This window comes from Pipistrellus hanaki (assembly GCF_964339955.1).
Source record: "Pipistrellus hanaki genome assembly, chromosome: 2".
Lineage (NCBI taxonomy): Eukaryota > Metazoa > Chordata > Mammalia > Chiroptera > Vespertilionidae > Pipistrellus > Pipistrellus hanaki.
In genome coordinates, this window is record NC_140504.1 from 177,574,380 (window position 1) to 177,585,444 (window position 11,065).

An 11,065-nucleotide genomic window follows, 5' to 3' on the forward strand; every position below is an offset into this window, starting at 1 on the left:
TGAGCAGCATTGACGTGTGTGGGTCCAAGCCCTGATTCCTCAGCAGTCAGAATCCTTTATGATCTGACTCCATCGCTGGGATGAAAAACTTGACCCACCTAGAGAATAAGCTCCCCCAAAGCAGGCCCTAATTTTCCCAGGGGGTCGACCTCAGGCTCAGAGGGGAAACCCATTTTCCTAGCAGCCATGTTAGAACTCAAGCCTGGAACTGCTGACTCGCCCCCATGCTGCCTCTGGAGGCTGCTGCCCTGTCTGAGGGCAGGCACCAGCATGATTAGGGCCACAGAAGCTAGGTGAAGCTTCCTTTTACTACCTGTGTGAACATGGACACTCACAGTGTCAGCTCATGTTTATCAAGTGTTTCCCACGTGAGGGGGGGGGGCACTCTTCGGAGAGCTTTGCATGTGCTAATTAATTTGCTCTTGGTAATAGCCCTGTGAGGGAGTTACTGTTATTATGCCCATTTTACAGATGGAGAAATCGAGCACAGAGTGGTTCAGTAACTTGCCCAAGGTCACACAGTGAGGAAACGAAGGGATTCAGGATCTGAACTCAGGTAATCTGGCTGCAGAAAAAGCAGAGAAGTGCTTTTTAAACTTGACTGTACCTACTTTTCTTTAGACCAGTGTTTTCAAAGACTAGTCCCCAGACCAACAGCATCAGCGTTACCCAGGAACTGGTGAGAATGCACATTCTCAGGTCACACCCTGCACCTCCTGAGTCAGAAACACCAGGGCTGAGGTGCAGCGGTCTGTGGCTTAGGCAGCCCTCCCGCTGATTCTGAATCACGCTCACATTTGAGGATGATGTCTCGAGAGGGTTAAAATGAAATAACGTTCATGAAATTCTTAGCACGGCATTCAACAAATGTTAGCTATTATCATGACCAGCTTTATTTGATAAGAGTGGAAAAACTGTTGTGGGGAATATAAAAAAACACACCTGCTCCTTGGTAAAGTGCCACATAAAGCAACTTCAACTGGCCAGGAAAAAAAAAAAGTGTTCAAGCAAAGACTCAGGGTGGGAGGTAGAGATATTGACAAAACCATCCTGGTCCACCTGGTACCTGGCACCTGATCCAGCCCAAATGGAGGCAGCCCCTCCCTGGAGGGGCAGAGCCCCGCTCTTGTCATTTGCAGGATACCTTTGCCTCCTCCATGGACCCAATATGGTTCGGTGAGTGTGCTGGCCGGCTGATTCTTTGGCTGGCTTCAGATCTAGGCCCAGCCTGGCCCCCTCCTGGGCACCCCCACTATTGCCCACATGGCTTCCTGGCTCAAGGACAAGGCTGCCACAGCCCCTGGCCACCTGTGCTTGCCCAGGCATCAGGAAGACCCTTCCCTTCAGACGTGAGCTGCCCCCTCAACCCTGAGTGTCACCTTCAGTGTTTAGTGCCTCCCCTTGCCTGGGCCGGGTGTGTGATTGGCGTGGCCTTACCCAGCACTCTCCGGGGAATTGCTTCTGTCAGGAGTGCAGCGAGCTTATCTGTTTTGCCTGAATGATGTCACCATGTGCTCAATGTAAATCTGACCTCCTTTCACGAGCCCTGGGCCGGCGTGGGTTTGAGAGTAATTTCACCACCACAATTATTTTACAATTTTGAATCTTCACTGGCAAGTTAATGTATACTTTGCAGCAAGACCCTGCCTAAATCAGGACTTCAAAGAAAGACTCTCCAGTCAGGCCAGGGGCTGCTCCCAGTCACACCTGCGAATCTGGGGAGCCTCCTACTCAGGGGATGTGAGCTGGGCTTTCACCCTGACTGCTCCCGGGCCCCGCCCCTCCCAGGCCCCGCCCTCCCGGGCCCCGCCCCCAGCTGAGAGTTTCCACCTGCCTTTCCACAGAGGCCTTTGCACGGCTCTCCAGGCTGGTTTTTCTCTCGATCTTAGTACTTTGTTTATTTCCACGTTCATGCATGGGAGTGGAGGTTGGAGATGGCTCTACCTCCGCTCTTCCTGCTTCTAGCTCCACCTCCCTAACCTCAGCACCCTACAGGACAGGGTGTTCGGCTCGCAGGGCCTGGCCCATAGAGACCGTTTGTCTATTCCAGCATTTTTAAATGTCTCTTCCCCCATCTCCACCCCACCCCAAGGTCCCAGAGGTGCTCAGGGGCTGCGTTGGGGAGGCAGTGAAAGGGGGGGGGGGAACTCTGGGCTCTGCCACATTCATCAGGGCGGTTCCCCTTTCATTTTACACATTGGGGTTGTCTGAACAAAAGAGTTCAGCTGCTAAAAAAACCTAAAAAGCCCTGATCTAACCAACCCCTTTGTTTCACAGAATGGGAATTTGAAACTCAAGGAAAAGTGGCTTCACTAAGTAAATTCGCTGGAAAGCACGGGGTTAGAAAGGGAAACTCTGGGCAGGCCCTCCAACCAGCTTCTTTCCTTCACTAGCTTGTCTGACCTAGAATTAAGGCTACTCAGCCCTCTTAGACTCAGTTTCCTCATGTATGAAATGGGAATAATAGATTTGCTCTGCCGATTAAAGGAGGTCATATGTAAAGCCCCCAGCCCCGCATCTGGCACATAATAAACACTCAATAAGTCATCAAATGTTAGCTAATGTATTAACTTAAGTGTGCTAAATCCCAACCACAAGAAGACAGTCAAAACTCTTTTGGGCAGAGTCTGCCTTTACGGAAAGAAGGAAGTGGTGTGGTCTGAGCCCCTCATACCTGCCGGTCTCTTAGCGCTTCCTCTTGACAGTCAGCACGTGGGGGTTCCGGCTGCATTTTGCGGGGAAGGAAATGGCAGCTCCACGTGGCAGGCTGGCCTGGGCGCCTCCCCATGCGATTCCACCTGCCTCGGTCCCGGCACTGGCTGGGCGGGCGGCTTAGCGAGTTCGGCCGAGAGGATTCCGTTGGCGCTCAGGCTGGGCTGTTAGCAGTTTCTGTAAACCCTGTTAGGTGTTTTTCTCTCATCTGTCTCACTGGTAGACTTTCATCTCTGTGCTGCCTTTGACCGGGTTTACGTTTATAGCATTCTGCTCCTGCTCTGTGCAGTCAGTTTCATTAGCTGCCTTTCCATCCCACCCCCAATTGTGTATTTACACACTTCCCACTTTTGTAAGCGACGAAAGGAACTCGTGAAGGGTCTGCCACTGGGGAGGGAGCACCCAGCAGCCCGGATGGTGCCATTCTGAGTGAGCTTTGAGGCTGGAGACCAGTGGAAGTTGTTCTTTCTCCATCCATGGGGGGAGGGACAGCCCAGGCCTCTATTCATTCATTTTTTTATCTGATATCCACCAAGCTCCTCCAGGCACTGCGGGTATACAGTGGACAGGACAGGCCTGGTCTTGAGGAAGAAAAGAGCTCCATACATTCAAGGAATCAAAAGATGGTATCATCGTTCATATGAACACAGACCACACATACATATAGAGAGATCTACACACCAACGAGCTAGTATACCAAGCATGCATGCTACCTACACACATCACACGGGGCCCAGAGCACTCACACACCCTGAAGCACATACACATGTGTTCATGAGCACATGAACACACACACTTACACAAACACACAGGGGTACCCAGCAGAACACAGAGCCATGTGCTTCGGGACGGTCTCTCAACAAACAGGAGAATGCACCAACAGGCCTGGCACATGGACGGGTGTATAGCCACAAATACTTATACAATTGCCCGTATGCACACAGACCCAAAGTGAATGTACACCACATCTGCTCAGGTCTGTGCACACTCACCCTTCACAGGTGGTGGGCATGCACACGAACCCATGATTTGTGCAAGGAAACAGCACGTGCTGCAGAGCATCAGGAAGCTAGGGGATTTGTGAGCCGGATCATTAAAGTCAATGGCCATTAAGTAGCTAATCCCTCATTTAATTCTCAGAACATCTCAGGGCATACCCGTGGCCTCCTCCGTTTCTGCGCAGCTTTGCAAGGATTCTGGAGGGTGAGGACAAGCTGAGGGAGTCTGGGGTCTTAGAGCCCTGGACGTTGCTAAGCCTTTTCCTGCAGGGTCATTTCTTCCCTGGGCTGTCATGTGGAGAGGTTTTGGCTCCGCAATCCATTTCCCTCAGCCTTTCTTTGGAGATGAGAGAAGCGCTGGCCACTGAGGCCAGCCAAAGCCCCCCAGGGCCTGGAAGCTTTCTTTTTCCTGTGAAGACACGCCCCTTGCAGGGTGTACAAGAGAGGGTCTGGGGCTCTGATCTCTGGGGACACAGGGCCAAGCTGAAGTCCAAAAGATTGAGCCAAAGTAAATTAATTAATTCATAAAATAAACCTTTACAAAAGCAAGTGAGGCCTGTATGGGAGCAGTGCAAGCTAAGTCTCAGCTGCCCAGACAGAGTCACTATACTGTGTCTAAGCCTCAGTTTGGTCATCTGTAAAATGGGTTTGTCATCTAATACCTTGGCTCCCACCCCACTGGGAAGTTTGGAAGACAAGATAAGGTTTCTTTACTAGAACTTTGGGGCCCCTCTATGATGCCTCCCCACTTACTGCCCTCTCCAGCCTCATTGCTGGCCTCTCCCTCCACCCCAGCCCCCTCTCCACTACACTCTAGTTACACTGAACAACTGGACGTTCTGCAAACGACCTCACAGAGGAGCGTTGTCCCCAGAGAGGCTGGCCGGGCTGGGGGAGCGGCAGTGCCAGGCGAGAGGCTCCAGCTCCGGGACCAGAAGCCATTAGAGTGAAATATTCCAAAGAGAACCCTCAGCTCTCACAGGGAGAAGCCGCGTGTCCGCAGCGTGCACAGGAGCCTCGTGGCAGGGTCTGCGCAAGAGCAGGCAGCTCGGTCATATGGGCAGGAGAATGTTTTGACTTTGGTAATGAAGTTTAAAATTCTATGTTGTTTTGCCAAAAAGATGAATGTCATGTTCATATCCAAATTGGCCATTCAATTCTCTGCTCGAAATGATCTTCCTGGATTTATTTCCGCACACATTTCCCCCGACTTATAAGACCCACCTGAGGTGCGGCCTCCCCTGTGGAACCAAGCAGCACCGGGCGGTTCCTCCTCTGGGACCTATAGCTCCTGGCTCAGGCCCGCCCTAACACCTTCCCTCTGCTGTGATTGGTCATCGCGTTCTCCTGCCCCACTGGGACCCTGTGAGGAAAAGGGACCTTGCCCTGGCCATCTCGGCATCCCCAGGTTTTCCAGAGCTGGCTGGATGCCGAGTGGATGGTAAAGTATAATAAAAATCTAAGGTCAGGGAGGTTTTTAAAGGAGAACCATTTATTTTAAAAGCCAGAGGCAGAGTTCCTCTTTAGGAAAAAATGGCCATTGTTCGGGAAAGTGCCTGGAGGCCCTTTTGGGAGTAAAAGGTGAAGCCCACTGCAGTCCTCATCTCATGGCATGGGCAGAGTAAGCCGGAAAGGGGAAAATAGGTGAATTGCTCTACCAAACTAGTGGAAGAACTTGGAGTTTCAGGAGCGGCTAGGAGAGAGGAAGACCAGGACAGGAATGGAGAGAAGATAAGGCTTTGGGCGGGAAGCCGGGGGAGAGGGGGGATTTGGGATGGGGGTGGAGGACCTAGCAATACAGTGGGATGCTGGGTTCCCTGGAGGAATGGCCAATGTCTTTCAGACGTTTAGGAGCAGACTTTCAGTTTGTGCACTGTGCTGGCCAACACGCAATTCCTCTCCATCCCCGCCCCAAACCCCGGGAAAGCGGTGCACGCAAATGCCTTGCGTTGGTGGTGCTTACAGGAAACCAAAGAACAGAGGTTGTGCTCGATGCCAGCCAGGAGAAGCCAGTGGGTCCAGAAGACAGATGCCAGGCAGAACGGGAGTTCAGTGGGAAATCAGAGGGAGGGGCGGCCATGAAAACCTGTCTGCAAGAGGCAGGAATCTAGGGGTGTCCCCCGCCCCCACCTCCATAGTGGGCGGGTAGAACGCCAAGTTCAGACACCAGCCTGGAAGCCTTGGGGACACTGGGCAGCGGAGAAGTCGATGAGGGTGAGGACAGGAATCACTGGTCTGAAGAACTGCTGTGGCCAGGGCACGGGGAGGGAGGTGGGAGGACGGACAGGGGAGGTTCCTGGGGTTGGGAGGACTGGGATTAGTGTTCAGAGAGGAAAAGGATTTGGAGGAACACTGCAGGTTGTCTAACGATCAGGGGGAACTGTGCTAGGGACCTGCAGATCCACGGCAGGGCATCCTACCAGGGCTGGGTCCATACCTGTCCCCTGGCCAGAAGGGGCTGAGGCTCCGTGGAGGCAGCTGTGACTGTGCAGGGGCCTCTGCTACAGCCTATGGCTGCTGCCTCCCTCCCAGGGACTCCCATGGGGAGCAAGAGGCTCCAAACATGTCCATCAGGCCTGTCCCTGGGGAAGCGGATCAGTGTTCGCTCGACTCAGTCATTCGGCACGTCTATTAAATTAGATTGAGCAATTACTCGCGGTTAGAGGCAGAGTGGTGGAGCCGGAGGAAGGTGTGTCAGGGAAGCGGGATGCAAACGTGTCACGCAGGTCACACGTGCTGATCCTTCCGTACTTGGCCTGGCTTCCGACACGATAGCAAAGCCCACAGCCACAGGGCCATCAGCCTGCCTCTCCGATGGGGCAGCTCAGGCCCACCTGGGGCAGGACTCTCAGAAACGGGAACGTGGGAAAACATGAGCAGCGGAGGGAGACAGCTGGAGGGTTTGTTGCTGGTTGATCGGAGAGGAAGGCGCAAGGAGTGGGCCTAGCATATGGAGCAGTTTAGGAGAAACTCCCGAGGGACCGCGTGCCCGGGAAAGGGAAAGGAAAGTGCTCATTCATTCATTCATTCAGTAAATATTTACTGGGAACCGGCGAGGTGCCAATTCTTCGCATGCGTGGGAGAGTTCATGGGAGCAATGAGGTTGAAATTTAAATGTCTGCACAAAGAGCAGAGACCCGAACCGGAATGGTGACCACTGATTCCCAAGTTCAAGTGCTCTTATGCCCTCTTGATCAAGCTTGGAGGAAGAATCCTTGACTTGACAGGGAGGTGGGGACAGGGAGAGGAGCCAAAGGTGGAAGTAGGAAATGAACTTGGAGATGTCTGTAGCAGGCTGACTAATGAGCCTTTGGTGCCAACCCAGCAGCAGTGCCCGTGCCCGTGGCTGGCACCAGCTACCTCTGCAGACAGTGATGGAGGCCTCTGTGCTCTGACCAGCTGGGGAAGACCATGTGTGTGCTGGAGGAGATGCCTGGGCAAGAGGGGAGGATGGGGAGGGGGAAAGCGTGAGGGGAGCCAGATAACAGAATGGGACCGAGGCTCAACTTGGGCAGCAGCAGCACAATGAAGGCAGGGCTCCCATGAGTTTGGGGGGCTTGGGGCAGTGTTCATTGAGGGGTGAGGGGACCCAGCACCTGCTTCCAGCTGTGCTACTGCAGAGTGAGGAGGGAGGAGTTCGGCTCCGGGCCAGCAGTGGGAGCCTCCAGAGGAGTGGACTGAGACGCAGGGCAGGCTGCTAGATGTCACAGAGCATGCCCCTGACCTGACTCCTTCTCTCCACCGTCCTCGGCCAGGCCTGGTCCGGCTGGCATCAGGGCCTCCATAAATAAGTGAGCAGAGGGGGCTGAGGAAGGCCAGGCAGATACGAGGAAGAGACATGGCAAAACCCAAAGACAGAGTGAAATGGATCTCCCGCCTATGCGATGCTGTTTAGAGGGCCTGTGGATGAGGCAGGAGCCCTCTCTGTCACTGGCATAGCCTTTGGCCCGTTTTCACGAAAACATTCATTTGGATGAAGGAGGGTGCAATGGTGACCAGCGGAGAGGGACTATGTGTGGCTCCAGGAAAGGAGGGGAGAGAAAGAAAAGCCTTATAGGCCCAGAAGTGGGTGTGTTCAGGTTGGGGTGGGCGGGGCTCAAGGCATTCTGCACTAAGATGAGGGGACCCTGGCCAATTTTGGGTCAAAGATTGAGGGCTGCATTAGGCAGTTAGAAAAACAAACTGGCACACTCCACCCCCCGGCCGGCAGCAGAACTGTGAAGGTGGGAGGAAGTGTGAAGGATTTGGGAAAGACCACAGTGCACCACCGTCTATGTCCATCCAATCGATCAAAGTCAAGAAGCCTACAACCACCTTTGGACGAGGATGCGGACTGATACAATGGCACACATTGCCGAGCGCATGTTGGCATGACTCCCCTGGAAAACGACCTGACACTGTCTGTAAAACCGGGCCATTCCGTGCCTCTGGCCCAGCCATCCCACTCCGAGCTCTGAGCACGTGGGCCCCAGGAGACACGTCCAGGGAGGCTGAGAGCAGCAGTGTTCATAAAAGTAAACATAAAGACATCGCAACCTGGAGACAGCCCAAATGTCCAATGCTGGAAGAATGGCTAAATAAATTGTGGTAAAACTCACACTATAGAATGATATAGGGCAATGAAAAATGAATGAACTGCGGCTCCACACAATAACTTGGTTAAATCCTGGTAACATAAAATAGAGTGAAAAGGCGAGTCTCAGAAGGCTCCATACCATTTGATACCCTGTTTATAACCACCAGGAAGAAGGCAAACGAAAAGGTAATTGTTTAGGCATGCATCATGTGTTAATACGAAGGAAAGAAGGAAGGCGGTTAGGGGAGGGAGGGAAGGAGAGAGAGAAAGGGAAGGAAAATGAGAAATTATCTAAAGAGGGAGGACAGGATGAAGGGTGAAGGAAGAGCACTCTAGTTCTAATTTACGTTGAATAGTGGGTTCATGGTTGCTTATTACATTACTAAACCGAAAGTAAATGCAACAGTCAATAAAAGTAGGTCACAATGAAACAGTGTGTCATGAACAAAAGTTTCTAATACATCTGCACTCGGCGAGACAAAAAATAAAAAATAGTGTGGAACCCCCTTGGAGATGTCTTGTAAGAACTTCCTCCAGCCCTCCCAGGGTCCTCGTGATCCCCCAGGTCCCACACTATCCCTTAACTATTGACACCTTCACCCCATCACTTCCTTGAGGCATCTGTCTGAGATCAGCCTGGAGGGGATGCTAGAAAGCAGGGCCATGGAAAGAGTGGTCCCCTAGGATGAGGGGCCAGTGCTGGATTCCTCACTGTGTCCCAGACCCCAGCACAGGAGAGCTGCTGGACAGTCAGCAAAGAGTGGATGGAGGATGGCTGTTTCTGTATCTGCTTTTGGATCTTGCCGTCCTCCTGCTCTTAGCAACTTCCCGAGCTCCCTGCTGCACCTCTCTGCCCATACTGGGGATGGGAGAACTTACTGTTAAAGATCTACGGCCTCAGAAATCATAGAATTCCTGCCACAGACACACCAACAGCTCTTCTGTTCATTCATTCACTCAATTACTGTGCGCCAGAATATAGCAGGGAAAAGAAGGAACAAACAACCTAGTCCTTGTAGTTGGAAGAGGGCGGGCAGGGTGACAGACAGTAATAAGATAAACTTGAACACGACCTAGTGTGGTATATAGGTGGGGATACATCTTAGGTGGGAGTCAGTTTTCCATAGAGCTCAGGAAAGGACTTGTGGAGAAGGTGGCACATGAGTGACATCTGAAGGAGGGGAGAGAGTGAGCTATGGGAAAAGGAGGAGGGAGGGAAGAAGAGCCTTCCAGGTAGAGGTAACAGCCAGTGCGAAGGCCTGAAGTGGGCACTCCTGGGCAGAGGAGAGCTGGGTAGAGGAGAAAGAGGTGATGTAAGGCCAGGGCTAAAGGACAGATAAGGAGGCTAAGGTGAACGGGTGGTGAATGGGGCCAGGATGGTGGCGGTGGAGGTGGTGAGAAGTGATCAGGTCTGGATGCACTTTGAAGGGACTGTGCATCCAGGTGGCTGTGATGTGGGGGGTAAGCGAGGGGCCAACAGTCACACGAGGGTTTTGTCCTGAGTCATCTGGAAGCATGGCGCTGTCATATACTATCTGGCCCACGACAGAGTCTGGCCCACAGGCCATGTTGAATGAGTGTACAAATGGATGAGTGAACTCACAAAGAACAGAATGCCCTGTATGAACAAAGGGGAGGAGCTGAAGAGATGTGTCCCATAGCTCCAGACGCCATTTCAGAAGGGTCGTCTGGAGACTGGCCCACCTACCGCAGGGGACAAGCGGCAACTGACCGGGAGGGGCATGCAGGGCGGGCGGCAAGGGTAGAGTTGGGTTCAGGCTGCTCCTTCTGACACCGCCTTCCCCTGCAGCTGCTTGTCAGCCTCAGGGAGGGGACTGAGGTCTCTGGCTTTGGGGCAGACAGCGCCCCACTTGTCAGGGGTCTTCCAGAGCCTCCCTGCCTTCCCTTTCAGAAGGTTTGGTCCAGCCCAGTTATTTGCAAAGGTTCTTTTTTAAAGACCTGGGACCCTCTAAGGAAACCTCCATTGACGTGGGGAGGGAGGCAGAGAATCCCCCTGTGCATGGGACCCTGGGCTGCACAGCGTCCAGTTAGAAAATGCCAGTGTCCCCACCCAGGTCCCTCCCACCCAGGAGAGTCTGATTCCATGGCTCTTTGCTAAGGTCTGTGATTTGGGCAAAAAGCCTACCCTCTCCTCATGTGAAAATAAGGATTGTGCGAGCACCTTGTTTGTAGATGTGGATTCAGCCAGACAGAGCCCTTACAGCAGGGACTGTTCTCTGTGTGACTATCAAAAGCCTCTCCAGGTAGAACCAGGTTTGGGGACAAGTAGCTGGAGGTCACCGCCACCCTGAGGATGCCATTGTTGCAGGATTTCACTGAGCTCTTCCGACATCCTGTCTGTGTTCAAGCACTTTCCACGCAGCTGCGACTGTCTGCTCCCTCCCACCCCCCGCCCCCACCTCTCACCTGCCCGTCTCTCCTCTCCCTGCCCCCACCCCAGAGAAGGCTGCAGCCATTCTGCACGGCATCACCCAGGAGACTAGCAGGTGCTGTGGGGACAATGGGCTTCTGGCAAGTCTCCCCCTCCCCGCAGCCTCTCAGAAATTGGGGGCAGCTTCTGAAGGCGCCGTTTTGGCCCAGGCACCGTAGCCCAAACACAAGCATTTTCTATGGCTGCTGGTAAGGCGACATTGTTTCCATTTAGCAAATGTTTGCTGCCAGCTCAGTGTTTTCTCTTGGAAGCCAACGTTTGGTTGAGAAGACAATGCCAAGCTAAATATTGTCTCTGCATAAAAATCCCTTTAATTTTTTAATCATT